General features: G+C 41.1%; 1 protein-coding gene across 1 annotated transcript in view; it reads right to left on the bottom strand.

Annotated features, from left to right (window-relative positions):
* LOC122734710 (voltage-dependent P/Q-type calcium channel subunit alpha-1A-like) overlaps positions 1–14,832 on the bottom strand; it is a 182,443-nt gene that overhangs the window by 91,374 nt on the left and 76,237 nt on the right. The window lies entirely within an intron of this gene.

The raw sequence follows: 14,832 nt of genomic DNA, 5'->3' as shown, positions 1-14,832 counted from the left end.
CCCCAAAAATGATGTATGGGAGAAAAAAGTGATGAATAGTGTTTTACAACTCTGTCCTACACCCACGATGAAGATCTCATTACTTCATCTCCAACCTGTTTAGAGCCCAAGCAAACTCAGCAGTTTGTCCTCAAATAGAAACCTTCTTCTCCTTCTATCAACCTTCCAAATCCTTTCAAAAGTGTCTTTAACTGATTTCCTTACCTTGTACTGAATAATCTAATTGGGTCGCTATCAAATGAAGGAGAATGCTTTCTTTCTCAATTATTCAAAATCATTTTTGTTGTGCAGTTATTAATGCCATTTAACATATTTGATGGAATTCACTTGCAAATCCAGTGATGGAGAAAATATGAATAATGCAGATCAAACTTAAAAGTGTGTCCTGAGTACATTTTTTTTTATGAGAGCTGGTTGTTGAAATATATCAGCACATGCTTGAATCAAGCCCTAATTTGTATTGGCATTCTAAAGTGTAAATGTTCACACTGAAAATTTTACAATTGGCTCGAGTTGAGGGTTTCTTGGCTACTGCCAGGCTTATAGTCTCTGCTGAGCATTGCTCTGCCTATGTCACTTTCTACTGTGTATTGTTCATCTGGTCTCAAAGAGTCTCATGGTGGATTCTGGGTGCATAATCTTTGATAGCCATTGTTCTCTCTAACAGCTTCTGCACTTCATCTTTTCTGGGACAACCTATAGGCTTTCTTAGCTCCCTGCTCCTAGGGTTATGGTGGCTAGAATCTCTTCTTGATTGGAACAGGCTCATAATTCTTTAATCATAGCCACTATACCCAGCTAACCAAAACAAAGTAGCCTCGGGTTAAGATAAAGGTTTTTTTTTGTTGTTGTTTTTTTTTAAGGATCCCTGTGTCTGGGTTGGAGGACACTTATTAGCTGGTGTGACCCCAGGCAAGTCACATCTCTGTTAGCCTCATTTTCCTCTTCTATAAAATGAGCTGGAGAAGCAAATGGCAAACCATTCCAGTATCTTTGCCAAGAAAACCCACATGGGGTCACGAAGAGTCAGACATGACTGAAACAACTGAACAACAAAAGTGTCTGGGTGAAAATCCCAGTCCTCTGTTACAGTTAACTTGGAGTTAGACAAACCTCCTCTCTGGCTTAACATGCAAATGAATATAAACCAGAAACCTAACTATGATCAGTTCCCTTATAAATGCCATTTACTCTGTGCCCCAAACCTCTAAACCCCCTTAATTCAACAAGTCTGAGAATGAGAATCCTTTGGGGTCTGTGTCAGAGAAAAGGTGACTAGCACAGTTTTGGAAGGAGGAGCCAGACAGTGGAGCAAGAAGCCAGACAAGTAGAAATGAAAGTGGAGGTAGGGGAGGAAAAAAAGGGGGAAAAAGAAATTAACATGATAACTTTATTGTATATTTAAAAGGAATAGCATGTTGTACAGAGCAGATCTGCAGTTTCATGTCATGGAAATACTCATTTTGTTCCATAAATTAAACATAAAAGAAATCAAGAAATTAAAGAAAAAGGTGGAAAGACTAAAAGTCCAAGAAAAGAAAGGGCTTTCATAAGCCTAGTTCACAAGCATATCAACCAAGTGAGAAACTCATAAAGACAGCACCCATTTCATCTTTTCTCAATGTCCACGTGAAAACTTCTACCCTGAAGCAAAATTTCCAGAAATGCAAATCCTAATGGTCTTGGGGAAGGGAACACACCACCCAAGAGGCAAAGATACAACAAAGAACCCAGGAACCATTGAAAGAGGCTGGCTGGCTGGCTGAATATATTGCACATGTAAGAATTTATAAATAAATAGAAATATGAACACATTTCTATTCAAGCCTGCTCTTCAAGTTCAGGTTATGATACCAAGAAGGCTTGATATTTGAGATTTGAGTTCTTTCCTGATGCCCTTTCATTCCTTCCTGATGTCATCAATATATTTCTTTCAGGATAATGCTGTCGTCCCATCCCAGAAACTCCAAAAATCACCTAAAGCCATATATAAGGCACATGTTTAAGGATGTATATAAAGTGGCTTCTCACTAGGGAAGAGGCAAAAGCATCTTTGCCCTCCATGCCCCAAACATGCCCTCAGAGGCGGCCCCAAACATGCCCTCAGAGGCGGCCACAATGGCAATGATTTTCATTAGGAAAGTGGTTAGAAAAATAGAAGAAATGTTTGTCAGCTATTAGAGGCTTACTTTTCTTACCTAAAAACACACACAGAGTTTGGTCATATGACACTTTCTTTTTTTTCATTCTTAATAGTATTTTTTCCAGTTACATATAAAGATAGTTTTCAACATTTGTTTCTATCAGATTTTCAGTTCCAAATTTTTCTCCCTCCCTCCCTTCCCTACCCTCTCCCCAAGACAGAAAGCAATCTGATATAGGTTAGGTCATATGACATTTTCACTGGAAAGAAAAGCTTGAATCACAAAAAAATCCTTCCTAAGTCCCAACCTGACCCTCCAGGGAAGGACTTACGTGAACTTGTAGGATTCCAAGTCACATTGCTCTTTGTGATGAGGGATAGGTGTTCCAGGACAAAGCTCTACTAAGTAAGAGGATTTCATCTTAGACAGAAAGCTTACTGATTCAGCTTCATGTGTCTGGTGATAGCATCCAGACTTTTTTCTTTAGTAAAGGGCAGTCGGGAGCAAGAGCAGGAATTGAAGGGATCTTTGTCGCAAAGATGCTTCTGAGTGCTGAGGTTTGTGCTCTGTGTGGATACCTAAGGTCTGCCCCCCGGGGTGATTTCCTGAGCTCCTGACATAACAAGGGGGCTGCTCTTACTCCTCGTCACCCCTCTCCATCCTTCCAAAGCAAGGCTGAGCTTTATAAACTTAGCAGAAGATGGGGAGTCCTGGGGCTTGAGGGGAGCACTAGTTCTTACTAAACACAGTGACTTGCTTCAGCACTCTCTCTTTACTATTAATCATAAAAATTATCCCAGTGTGTCTCCAAATGATCTGGTCACAAGTATTTTAGATTTTCCTGTCATTTGCTTCTTAGATTACACAACCCACAATCAATTGAAAACATAAGTAAACTGCGAAATCTAAAAATTACTATTATTGTTTTATTATTACTTAGGGATTCCAATTCATCTTTTTTTCTGCAGCAGCTGGGCCATAAAATTAGCTCACAATTGCTTCAGCCTTCAGTTCCTAGAAGCTTGGGAGGCAGGAGGGAAGAAGCATTTATTAAGTACCTACTATGTGCCAAGCACTGTGCTAAGAGCTTTACAAATATTTCTTTTGAGAGAAGGGGAAATTTAAGGAAATCAGTACTACTAGTAGCAATAAGGCACTTTATAAGCACCAATCCTCTGGGGAATTGCCAACCATATTACTACAGTTCAATTAAATTCAACAACCAGCCCTCTGAGACTACCCCCACTTTACATTTTCTATATCCTGTTTGTACATAGTTGTTTGCATGTTTTCTCTCTCACTAGACTGAGAGTCCCTTGAGGGCAGGAACTGTTTTTGGCTTTCTTTGTATCCCCAGGGTTTAGCACAGTGCCTACCACATGGTAGGTGTTTAATGAATGCTTACTGCCTTGACTTGTTATAAAATAACAATAATAATTAAAGGTTAGTAAATGCATATTGACCTGATAAGTTCCTAATATGCACAATCACAGACGGCAAGGATACAAAAGTGAAAAAAATGCCAAAGCTCCTGTACTCAAGTTGCTTACAATCTATGAGGACTAATACAACGTGCAAACAAGCAAGCATTGGTTGATGACAGACTACAAATGGGCAATTGAGAGATCTGGGTGATGTGCTTTAGGGAAACTGGAAGAGGGAAAGAACGATTTCAGGGAGAGGATCCAGGAAGACTGCGTGGAGGAAGTGAAACCTGATCGGGGCCTTAAAGGAAGAAGAGGATTTCAAAAGGTAGAGATGAAGAGACAGGGCACTTGAGGCATAGACAAATGCTCAGGTAGGAGAAAAACGCCCCCCCAATGCTGTGTATCATCAAAAAAAAGCATTGGAAACATGATAGAAAACATCTCTCCCTTTGTTAGTCTGAATATCAAGGAAAACATCATAGAATTAGACCAGAAAGGGGTCATTCAAATGATCAAGGGATGAAGGATATTATCAAAGAAAAAGAATAAGAAGATTAAAGAACCTTAGTCTAGAAAGAAAAAAGCCAAGAGAGATATTATCAAAGTTTAAAAATGAATTGACAATATCAATAGAGTGAACAGAAACAGATTGTTCATTGGTCATAGTGATGGTGGTTGTCCTTTGCCCTTGAAGAAGGCTGAAATAACATCAATGTGTTGGGGTCAAGGTATAGTATGTCAGACTGTGGCTGATCAGACCAATATGAGTTTGGAAGGCTCTACTACAGGTCAGGCACAAATAATCCATATGAACTTTGGGAGTGGAGACAGCTCTAAATTTGCACATTTCACATTTCTTTTGTTCACTGAATTCCTAGTGAACCTCAAGAGCTAAGAGTCTGAGGGGGATTAATTTAAGACAAATCAAAGGAAGTCCAACTTCCCAAAGGCATTAATAAACTTATATAACATATTACCCTAAGATGTGGCACAGGCTAAGAAAAACAGATTTTAAAATATTTTTGATGACTTTATGATTGACATCAATAACAAATTATCAAAAGAAATTAGGATGTTTGTAGATAAAGCCCTACAGTTTGAGGTTGGCATCAAGCGTGTCGAACACAATAACTAAGTAGGCTTGTTTCTCTTGGAGGTTCTGTTCAAGAGAGAAGATAGAACAGAATACACCATGAGTCAGGGCAGCTAGGTGGTGCAGTGGATAGAGCACCGGCCCAGGATTCAGGAGGACCTGAGTTCAAATCCGGCCTCAGACACTTGACACTTACTAGCTGTGTGACCCCTGGCAAGTCACTTAACCCCAATTTCCTCACCAAAAAAAAAAAATACACCATGAGTCTCCTCCTGTATGTTCCTGGGATCAGAGCTGAAAGTGACCTTAGAGGTTATCCACTCCAACTCCTTCACTTTACAAAAGAGGAGACTGAGGCAGAGAAGCTAATTAAGTAATTTATTCAAGATCCTACAGGCAATAAGTACCAAAGGCAGTATTCCTTCAATTCTAGATTCAGTGATTTTTCCCACTATACCATACAAGTTCTTATGGGCTTATTTTATTCAATAAATATTTATTCAATAAGTATTCATTTTATTCAATAAATATTCAACAAGTATTCTCATAATTAAGAATAAGGGGTGTATTTCTAGACAACAAGAAGTCAGTGGTCTTCTGTGGGCCTCTGGTAATGTATCAACTACAAACATGGACCAGGTGGCATAAACACTGATGTGCTGGTAAATATTTAACAACCAGTTGTCCCCCTCCAAAAAAAAAAAAATGTATACACAATACATTTTAAAGTCTAAGAGTTACATTGCTAACATTTTCTCCATCATATACTTCAGTCTAGAAAATCAACAAAACAATAAATCAAGTCCCAATTTGTAGCCTTTGCTAATCATCTCTTGTGAGCTGACTCGAAGTGGCTCCAGCATACCCCAGCAATGACATTAATTCTGACTCAGAGTTTTTAAACTAACTATAAACACTAATTTAGCTGTTAGTATTCTAAATGTGACATTACTGTCTGGTAACCAATGAATGGATATACTACTGGAAGAAATGAATCCTATTAGTCCTGACATTCTTTCAATAAGTGAAAACAAAAGAGAACTATAGCTAAATGAGAGGACGGCTCACAGGTCCTCCCATGAGAACCAAAGAAAGGAGTTGGGTTTTTTGTGCATCCCTAACTTCTCTCTGCTAATTATTTCCTATTTATACTGTATTGTTTGTACATGTTTGTTTGAATGTTGTCTCCCACATTAGATTGTAAGTTCCTTGAGGGTAGGGACAGTCTTTTGCCTCTTTTTGTATCCCCAGGGCTTGCCACTGTTGTTCAGTTGTGTCTGCCTTGTCTTGACCTCATTTGGGGTTTTCTTGGCAAAGATACTGGAGTGGTTGGCCATTTCCTTCTCCAGATCTTGTGTGTGTGTGTGTGTGGCAATTGGGGTTAAGTGACTTGCCCAGGGTCACAAAGCTAGTAAGTGTTAAGTGTCTGAGGCCGGATTTGAACTCAGGTCCTCCTGACTCCAGGGCCAGTGCTCAATCCACTGTGCCACCTAGCTGCCCCTCTCCAGATCATTTTTACAGATGAGGAAACTGAGGTAAACTGGGTTAAGTGACTTGCCCAGGGCCACACAGCTAGTAAATGTATGAGGCCAGATTTGAACCCAGGAAGATGAGTCTTTCTGACTCTAGGCCTAGCACTCTATCCACTGTACCACCTAACTACATCACTTACATGCAGGAGGAACTTAATAAATGTTTGTTGATTGATTGATTGATTGATTGATTGGGCTTATTACAGTAGCCTCCTAATTCATCTCTATCTCTCTTCTTCCTCTGGCCCTAGCTTGCTTTTCCAGGATGGTTACCCATGATTACTCCTCACTCCCTGCTCCAATCAAACCGGAGTGTTGTTCCTTAAAACCCCAAGTTGTCTTCAAAGCTCAGCTTAAATGCCACCTACTTGGGATCATAGAGGTAGAGCTAGAAAGAGTCTTAGAAGTCATAGGGTCCAAAATTGTCATTTTATAGAGGAGGAGGACAAAACCCACAGAAATTAAATGAGTGAACCAAGGTTTGTTGTTGTTCAGTCATGTCTGACTCTTCATGACCCCATGGACCATAACATGCCAGGACTGTCCATAGGGTTTTCTTGTGTGAGAAAATAATGGGTTTTGGGACACCCAGAGGCCCCCCCCCACTTGAGGTGATTATATTAAGATTGATTAGATTGACTTTGCTGATTAACTCACTTAAAGTTGACTTGATTGAAACCACACCTACCTAAGAGCCTGGCCCTGGGGGGGGGAGGGGAGGGGGCGTTCTCTGAACTCTGACCTCAGCATGTTCTGCTGATGGACCACCCTCAAGTCCAGTGAACCAATGGATTTGGGTGATGCTAGCCAATTAGCTTGAAGCAGTGTGTAAGGACCGCCTCTCCTCCAGACCCAGAGGAAGCTTCCACTCCCAGTGAGGGTTTCACACTTGCTCATGGAGGACTTGGAGGAAGAAGCAGGATAGGCTGAGCTTTTATCTCCTTTAGGGTAGATAGGCTTCTTAGCTTTCTGAACCAAGTTTTCTCTCTTTACTAATATTTGGTATGCTTTAATAAATGCTTGATGCCCAAAACTGGTGCTAAAGCTTCTAATTTATAAGTAATGAATATATTAGAAACCCCAGCTAATTTGCCCTAAACTTGGGACATAAATAAGGCAATTACATGTAATTTTAAACACCACACTTGGTAAAAATACTGGACTGGTTTGCCATTTCCTTCTCCAGTTGATAAAGGCAAACAGAGGTTAAGTGACTTGCCCAGGGTCACACAGCCAGTGTCTGAGGCCAGATTTTAACTCAGGCCCAGCACTCTATCCACTGTGCCAAGTTACAAAGGCAGTAAGTGAAAGAGGTGGAACCCAGGTTTTAAATATTTTTCTTGATTCCCTCTCAGTAATAAGTTCCAGAAGCAGTATTCCTTTGACCCTGGGTCCAGTGATTTTTCCACTATACCACGCAAATTCTTATGAAAAATTTTTTTCAAATGTTTTTCCTGATTTAATTATTAGACCAACTTCCCCAAATCTCTGTGTATTCATTTTGCATGTGCCTTGAATGTACTAACCTATAGGCACATTGTGTTCCCCAATAGAATGTAAGCTCCTTGAGGGTTAGATCAGGTAAGTAGGGCCTACAGAGGCTAAGTGACTTGCCCAAGGTCACACAGTGTGTAAATGTCAGAAACACGTCTCAGTCCCAGGTATTCTTCCTCCAAGACCAGCATTACTTTGTTCTACCAACTGTCTCACTAAAATCAGAGGGTCTGAAGGTATTGGGAAGAAACAAAATGTTGACAGCAGTAAGGAAAATAGGCAAGAAAATAAACAGGCTCCCTAACACACATACCTATATTCAATGGGACTCTTGGCAGAAAAAGATCACAAACTCATAGAACCACAGGGTTGGAAAGGACCTCAAGGGGGAGTGGGGCAGCTAGGTGGTGCAGTGGATAGAGCACCGGCCCTGGATTCAGGAGAACCTGAGTTCAAATCCAGCCTCAGACACTTGACACTTAGTAGCTGTGTGACCCTGGGCAAGTCACTTAACCCCCATTGCCCTGGAAAAAAAAAAAAGGAAAGGACCTCAAGGGTCACTGAGTTGACCTCAACAGGAGTCCTTCCTGTAACTGCTCTGGCAAACATTCATGCAGGCTCTGCCTGAAGACCTTCAGTGAGGAGACGTTCATTACCTCTTTGGCCAGAACATTTCATTTTTATAGAGTTCTAATTCTTACAAAATACCTTCCATGTCTTAGGTGTTTAATAGATGTGTGTTCAATTGAAATTGTCAAATGGATAATTAACTTCTTTGTTCTCTCTATCTTATTCTATTGATGGAAGGCAGGTGGCTGTGCTAAGCATGTTACCAATATTATCTCATTTGATCCTTACAAAAACCCTCAGAGGTAGGTGCTGTTGTGATCCCCCATTTTACACTTGAAGAAACTGAGGAAGACAAAGGTTAAGTCAGTCAGTAAATATACCTTTATTAAGCATCTACTATAATGTCAAATGGGGCAGGTAGGTAGTGCAGTGGATAGAGTGCCTGGCTTATAGTCAGGAAGACTGGTCTTTCTGAGTTCAAATCTGACCTTATACACTTACTAGCTGTATAACCCTAGACAAGTCACTTCACCCTGTTTGACTCAGTTTCTACATCTGTAAAATGAGCTGGAGAAGGAAATAACAAGCCACTCCAGTATTTTTGCCAAGAAAACACTAAACAGGGTCACAAAGAGTCAGACACAATTGAAAACAACCACACAGAGACTTCCTGGGAGGAGCCAAGATGTCAGAGGACAGGCAGTGACTCCTCAGAGCTCTCACCCAAATCCCTCCAAATCCCTTCAAATAATGCCAGGACAGGGTGAGATTATTTTTCTAGCCAAAGATAGCTTAGAAGATCAGCAGGAGGGGTCTGCTGTACTGGGGCAGGAGGGGAACCCAACCCCAAGGTTGAGCCAACACAGATCCAGCTCCAGACAGGCTCCACCAGAGAAAGAGACCTTCAGAGCCTCTGAATCAGCTGCAGCACTGGCATCTTCTGAAACTAAGCTCACAGTCTGGTGAGAGGGCTGAGTGGTTGGCCAGGGGGAGATTACAGGGGTCTCTTTTGACCCTGAGGTGGAACTTGGTTGTTTTACCCCTGCTGGGAACCAGGAAGCAGCTTTGAGTGGTGGTGGCCCAGGTGGGAGAGGGGCACAGGCTTGCCAGAGCTATCAACCCAGCAAAACAAAAATTTTGTTTTCTGGTGGAAGAGCAAGTAGGCCTGGGTCCAGGGTGGTAGGGGATAAGGAGGAAGGGGTGAAAGAAGGAAGGGCAGATTGGGAGAGGAGTCAGTCAGAAGCAAAACACTTTTGAGGAGGGATAGGGTGAAAGAAGATAGAAAATAGGGTAAATATCATGGGGGAGGGAATAAGATGGAGGGAAATAGTTAACAATAGTAACTGTGAAGAAAATTCTTTGTCAGGTATAAGGTTTGAAGGTATAAGGTACTATATAAATGTTATCTATTACTGTTGCAAGAATCAACCTCATGGGTTTATTGTAGTAAAGGAAATCTCTCTTTAAAGTACTATATAAATGTAGTTTACTATGAAAATATTAATGAGCAGGATGCTATCAGAAAAACCCGGAAAGAACTACATGAGCTGATGCAACATGAAACAAAATAACAGCAATACTGCAAGATGATCTACTGTGGAGGGCAGCTAGGTGGTACAGTGGATAAAGCACCAGCCCGGGATTCAGGAGGGCCTGAGTTCAAATCCAGCCTCAGATACTTGACAGTTACTAGTTGTGCAACCCTGGGCAAGTCACTTAATCCTCATTGCCCTGCCCTGACCAAAAAAAAAAAAAAAAAAGATGATCTGTTGTGAATGACTTGGTCATTTTTCAGCAAATCCAAGACTACTCTGAAGGTCTTATGAAAAATGCATTCTATCTACAGAGAAAGAACTGATGGTGTCTGAATATAGATTGAAGCATAATATTTTTGCTTAGTTCCTTTATCTGAAGTTTTGTTTTTGTCTGTTTTCTTTCACAACCTGGCTAATTTGGAAATGTATTGCATGACTGCTCATGTATAGCTTATATTGAATTGCTTAAATTCTTGGGGAGGAAAGGAAGGAAGAGAATTTGAAACACAAAGTGTTTTTTTTTTTAATTGATGTCAAAATTTGTATTTACATGTAATTTGGGGAAATTTTTTTTTTGTGAGGCAGTTGGGATTAAGTGACTTGCCCAGGGTCATACAGCTAGTAAGTGTCAAGCATCTGAGGCCGGATTTGAACTTAGGTACTCCTGATTCCAGCACTGGTGCTCTATCCACTGCGCCACCTAGCTGCCCTGAAAAATAAACATTTTTAAAAAGAAAACAACTACACAACAGATGTGTCAAGCACTGTACTGAGTGCGGGGGTTATAAAAAGAGGCAAAAACAGTGCCTGCCCTCAAGCAGCTCACAATCTATTGGAGGAGATAATAAGCAAAATGTGTGTGTGTGTGTGTGTGTGTGTGTGTGTGTGTGTGTGTGTGTGTGTGTGTGTAGAAACAAGCTACATGCAAGATAAATAGGAAATGGGCAGCTAGGTGGCGCAGTGGATAGAGCACTGACCCTGGATTCAGGAGTACCTGACACTTGACACTTACTAGCTGCGTGACCCTGGGCAAGTCACTTAACCCACATTGCCCAGCAAAAACAAAACAACAAACAAACAAACAAAAAGATAAATAGGAAATAATTAAAAGAGAAGGCACCAGCATTGAAAGAGTTGGGCAAAGCTTCCTGTAGAAGATGGGATTTTAGTTGAGATTTAAAGGAACATTGGGAAGCCAGTAGGCAGAGATGAAGAAAGAAGGCATTCTAGGCATTGAAGACAGCCAAATGTAGTTCCTGGAGCCCAGAAATAGAATGTTTTCTTCACAGAATAGCATGGAGGTCAATGCCACTGGACCAAGAGCATATGATGAGGAGTAAGAAGACTGGAAAGGTGGAGGTGGCATGGGGCTAGGTATTGAAGGGCTTCAAATAGAGGATTTTTTATTTGATCCTGGAGGCAGTATGGAGCTGTTGGAGTTTACGCAGTAGGGGAATGAAATGGTCAGACCAGTACTTTAGGAAAATCACTTTGGTGACTGAATGGAGAATGGATTGGAGTGAACAGAGACAAGAAGAAGAAGAAGAAGAAGAAGAAGAAGAAGAAGAAGAAGAAGAAGAAGAAGAAGAAGAAGAAGAAGAAGAAGAAGAAGAAGAAGAAGAAGGAGAAGAAGAAGAAGAAGAAGAAGAAGAAGAAGAAGAAGAAGAAAAAGAGAGAGAAGAGAGAGAGAGAGAGAGAGAGAGAGAGAGAGGAGTTGATGATGACAAATGACACACAGGTTGCAAGCCTGAGGGACTGAGGGAATGGTGAAAGATAATGCGTTCTGTTTTGAACATGTGGAGTTTAAGATGTCTGCTGGATATCCAGTTTGAGATTTGTGAAAGGCAGTTGGAGATGTGAAATTGGAGCTCTGCAAAGAGGTTGGGGCAGGAAAGGTAGATTTGAGAATCATCAACACAGATGGCAATTAAATCCATGAAAGCTGATGAGATCTCCAAGTGAAGTAGTGTAGAGAGAAAGAGAAGAGAGCCCAAGAGACAGAACCCTAAGAGACACCTATGGTTAGAGGGTATGATCTGGGGGAGGATCGAACAAAGGTTCAAAATGGGTAAAAAGAGAACCAGGAGAGAGAGGTGTCTCCAAAACCAAGATAGAAAAGAGTATCCAGGAGAAGAGGATGGTCAACACATCAAAGGCTGCAGAGAGGTCAAGGAGAATGAGATTGAGGGGAAGACACCATTGGATTTGACAACTATGAGATTGCTAGTAACTTTGGAGAGAGATTTTGGTGGACTCATAAGGTCAGAAGCTGGATTATAAAGGGGTAAGAAGAAAATGAATGAAGAGAAAGTGGAAGCAATTATTGTAAATGGTCTTTTCAAGGAGTTTAGCCATGAAGGGCAGAATAGGGCGAGAGTAGAGATAAAAATATCAAGTGAGGATCTTCTGAGGGTAGAAGAGACATAAGCACATTTGTAGGTAGTAAAGAAGGATCCAGTAGAGAGGAAGAAATTGAAAATAAGTGAAAGATTGGGGACAAGTGCAGGGAAACTTGTTGGAGAAAATGAAATGGAATGGGATCACTTGTGCAGATGGAAGGGTTAGCTTTGGTAAGGAACAAAGCCACCATCATGTGAGATGAGGGTAAAGGAAGAGATAGTGGCAGAAGGCATCTGAGTGATATGAGATGAGGAAGAGGGGAGAAGACAGAGCTCACAAAGAATAACTTCATTTTTTCTGTGAAACATGAGGTAAGGCTCTCAACTGAGAGGGTGAGGGGGTTAAGGGGAAGCTGTGGCGGGGGGGGGGTGAGGAGGGATGAAAAAGTTTGGAAGAGTCACTGTGGATAGTGGGATAGTAGCTTGATGAGGGAGGTGAAGTAGGGTTACCTGGCATCAGTGAAGACAGTCTGAAATTGTGTAAAATAAATTTGTAGTGGACCCAACCAGAATTATTGAATGATTTTCTCCCCCTTCTCGCAGGAGCATCTACGTAAGACCAAAGATGGTAGATGATGGGAGCAATCCAAGGCTGAGGCTTGGCAGAGAGTAATTAGTGATATGTTAAGGGGACCAGGAACTTAAAGAGAAGAAGGCAGTGTTGAATTGAAATGGTCCACCAAGGGTCAAAATGTAGAAAAGAGGAGAGAGAATCTAGTGCAAGGGAAGGTGGACTGAGAGGGGGAATTGAGGAGTTAAGGGGTTGGAAGGTCATGATATGGACAAAGAATCGGGTTTGATAAGGGAGAGAGAGAGAGAGAGAGAGAGAGAGAGAGAGAGAGAGAGAGAGAGAGAGAGAGAGAGAGAGCTAAGGGAAATGAGTGAAAGTGCAGCCAGTAGTAGAAAGGGTGGTCAAAGAGGCTGTTATCAGCCCAGAGTCAGACTTCATGATAGCTAGGAAATGTAAGGAGCAGGAAAGAGATTTAGGATGAAGGGGAAATTGTTGCCTGTATTCCAGAGAGCAAAGGTTTTTGGTTGGAACTTTTGGTGGTAAGGTTGAAGAGGGATTAGGATAAAGAATTGGGCAGTAGTGGGTGGAGAATGGGGTTTGGATAATGACCTAGAGAGGTTATCCCAGAATCACTGGGATGTGTAGATATGACCAAGTGTAAAAATATTCATCCTTGAATGGAAGATGCCACTGCTCTTCCCAGAAAAGGCTGGAGATCATGCTAGAGACAAGTATAGGATGAGATGGTCAGGTGAAAGGCCTTCTTTACCCTGCTTCCCTCCAAAAGTTGGAGATTAGGTAGGAGATGGCACAGCAAGAGATGGAAGATGAAGCTGAACAGCTGAAAAAGGAAGTAAGTCCTACTGCCTTTTCTTTTCTTCCTCACAGCTCACACAGCTAGTAGTGCCTAAGGTCAGATTTGACTCTAACTCAGTGCTCTATCCACTGCACCACCCAGCTGCCCAAAGTCATATTAACTTTTTTGGTTGTCATGCATTTGGAACAAAAGGAGCCGAAAGGTACCCTCTTAACTCTTAACTCTTTTGCTGGAAGTGGAGTTGTTAGTTGACCTTATCTAAACACGTACCACTGATAGGACAGGGCACCACTATCCATGTGCCAGCTATTTGGGAGGAAAGCAGCCAGACCGGAATTAAAAATTCACCACAAATAATCCACAAAATGCAAATAATTAAGACTCAATGCTACAGCATGTCCCAAGAGTTTGGGTGCTGTTTTAAGTTTGAACAGCTTAAACTGGCACCAATACTCTTGAGATACATCACATTTAAATGCAAAACTAAATAAAAGATTACTTTCAGCTCCCCTTGTTCCAAAGAGTCTGAAACCTGTCCCAGCACATAAAAACTTTTGGGTCCTAATAACATAAGCATCTTCTGAAATCTGGGCTTCAAGCTGAGACACTCACACTCTCTGGGATAAACTCTCTTCTTCTTTACATGGGTGGGTCAGAAGCAGGAGTTTGGTCTCAAAAAAAAAAAAAAGCCAAAAAAGCAGCTTCATAAGATGAAATTGTTGTCCTTCTCAAACCTTAGTTACCACATTCATAAAATGAGCTGAATGTTTCCTTCCCCTGAAATAAATTAACCTCTTTCTAGAATTCAGACTCCTGTAAGGAATGATAAAGCATGAAAAATAAGGCACGCTCCCATTATCGGCAATGAGAGGTGATGTAGTAGTAAAATAGATAGTGCTGTAGAGTTTGATATGAGAAGTCCTGAGTTCAAATTTAGCTTTAGACACCTTTTTTTTTTTTACTAGTTTACCCCTAGATGGGAAGAATAGCCCTCTGTGTGAATCTAGTCAAATCATTTATCCCCGTCTGCCTCAGTTTCCTCATCCATAAAATGGGGATAATAATAAAACCTCCCCCCCTCCAAGGTTTTCATGAGATGATATTTGTAAGGCACTTTGCAAACCTTAAAAGTGTTATGTCCTTAAGTATGCTAATTAAGTCATTAAGAAAGCTAAATGGCATTATCATCATCATTACTAGTAATAGTATCATATAGTGTTAAGACCACTGAACACGGGGTCAGGAAAGACCTGGGTTGGAATTCTACCTTTGACACTTGTGCAAATTTTTAAACATTTCTGTGCCTCGAT

Source organism: Dromiciops gliroides, chromosome 1 (genome assembly GCF_019393635.1).
Source record: "Dromiciops gliroides isolate mDroGli1 chromosome 1, mDroGli1.pri, whole genome shotgun sequence".
NCBI lineage: Eukaryota > Metazoa > Chordata > Mammalia > Microbiotheria > Microbiotheriidae > Dromiciops > Dromiciops gliroides.
This window is presented reverse-complemented; position numbering and strand designations above follow the sequence as displayed.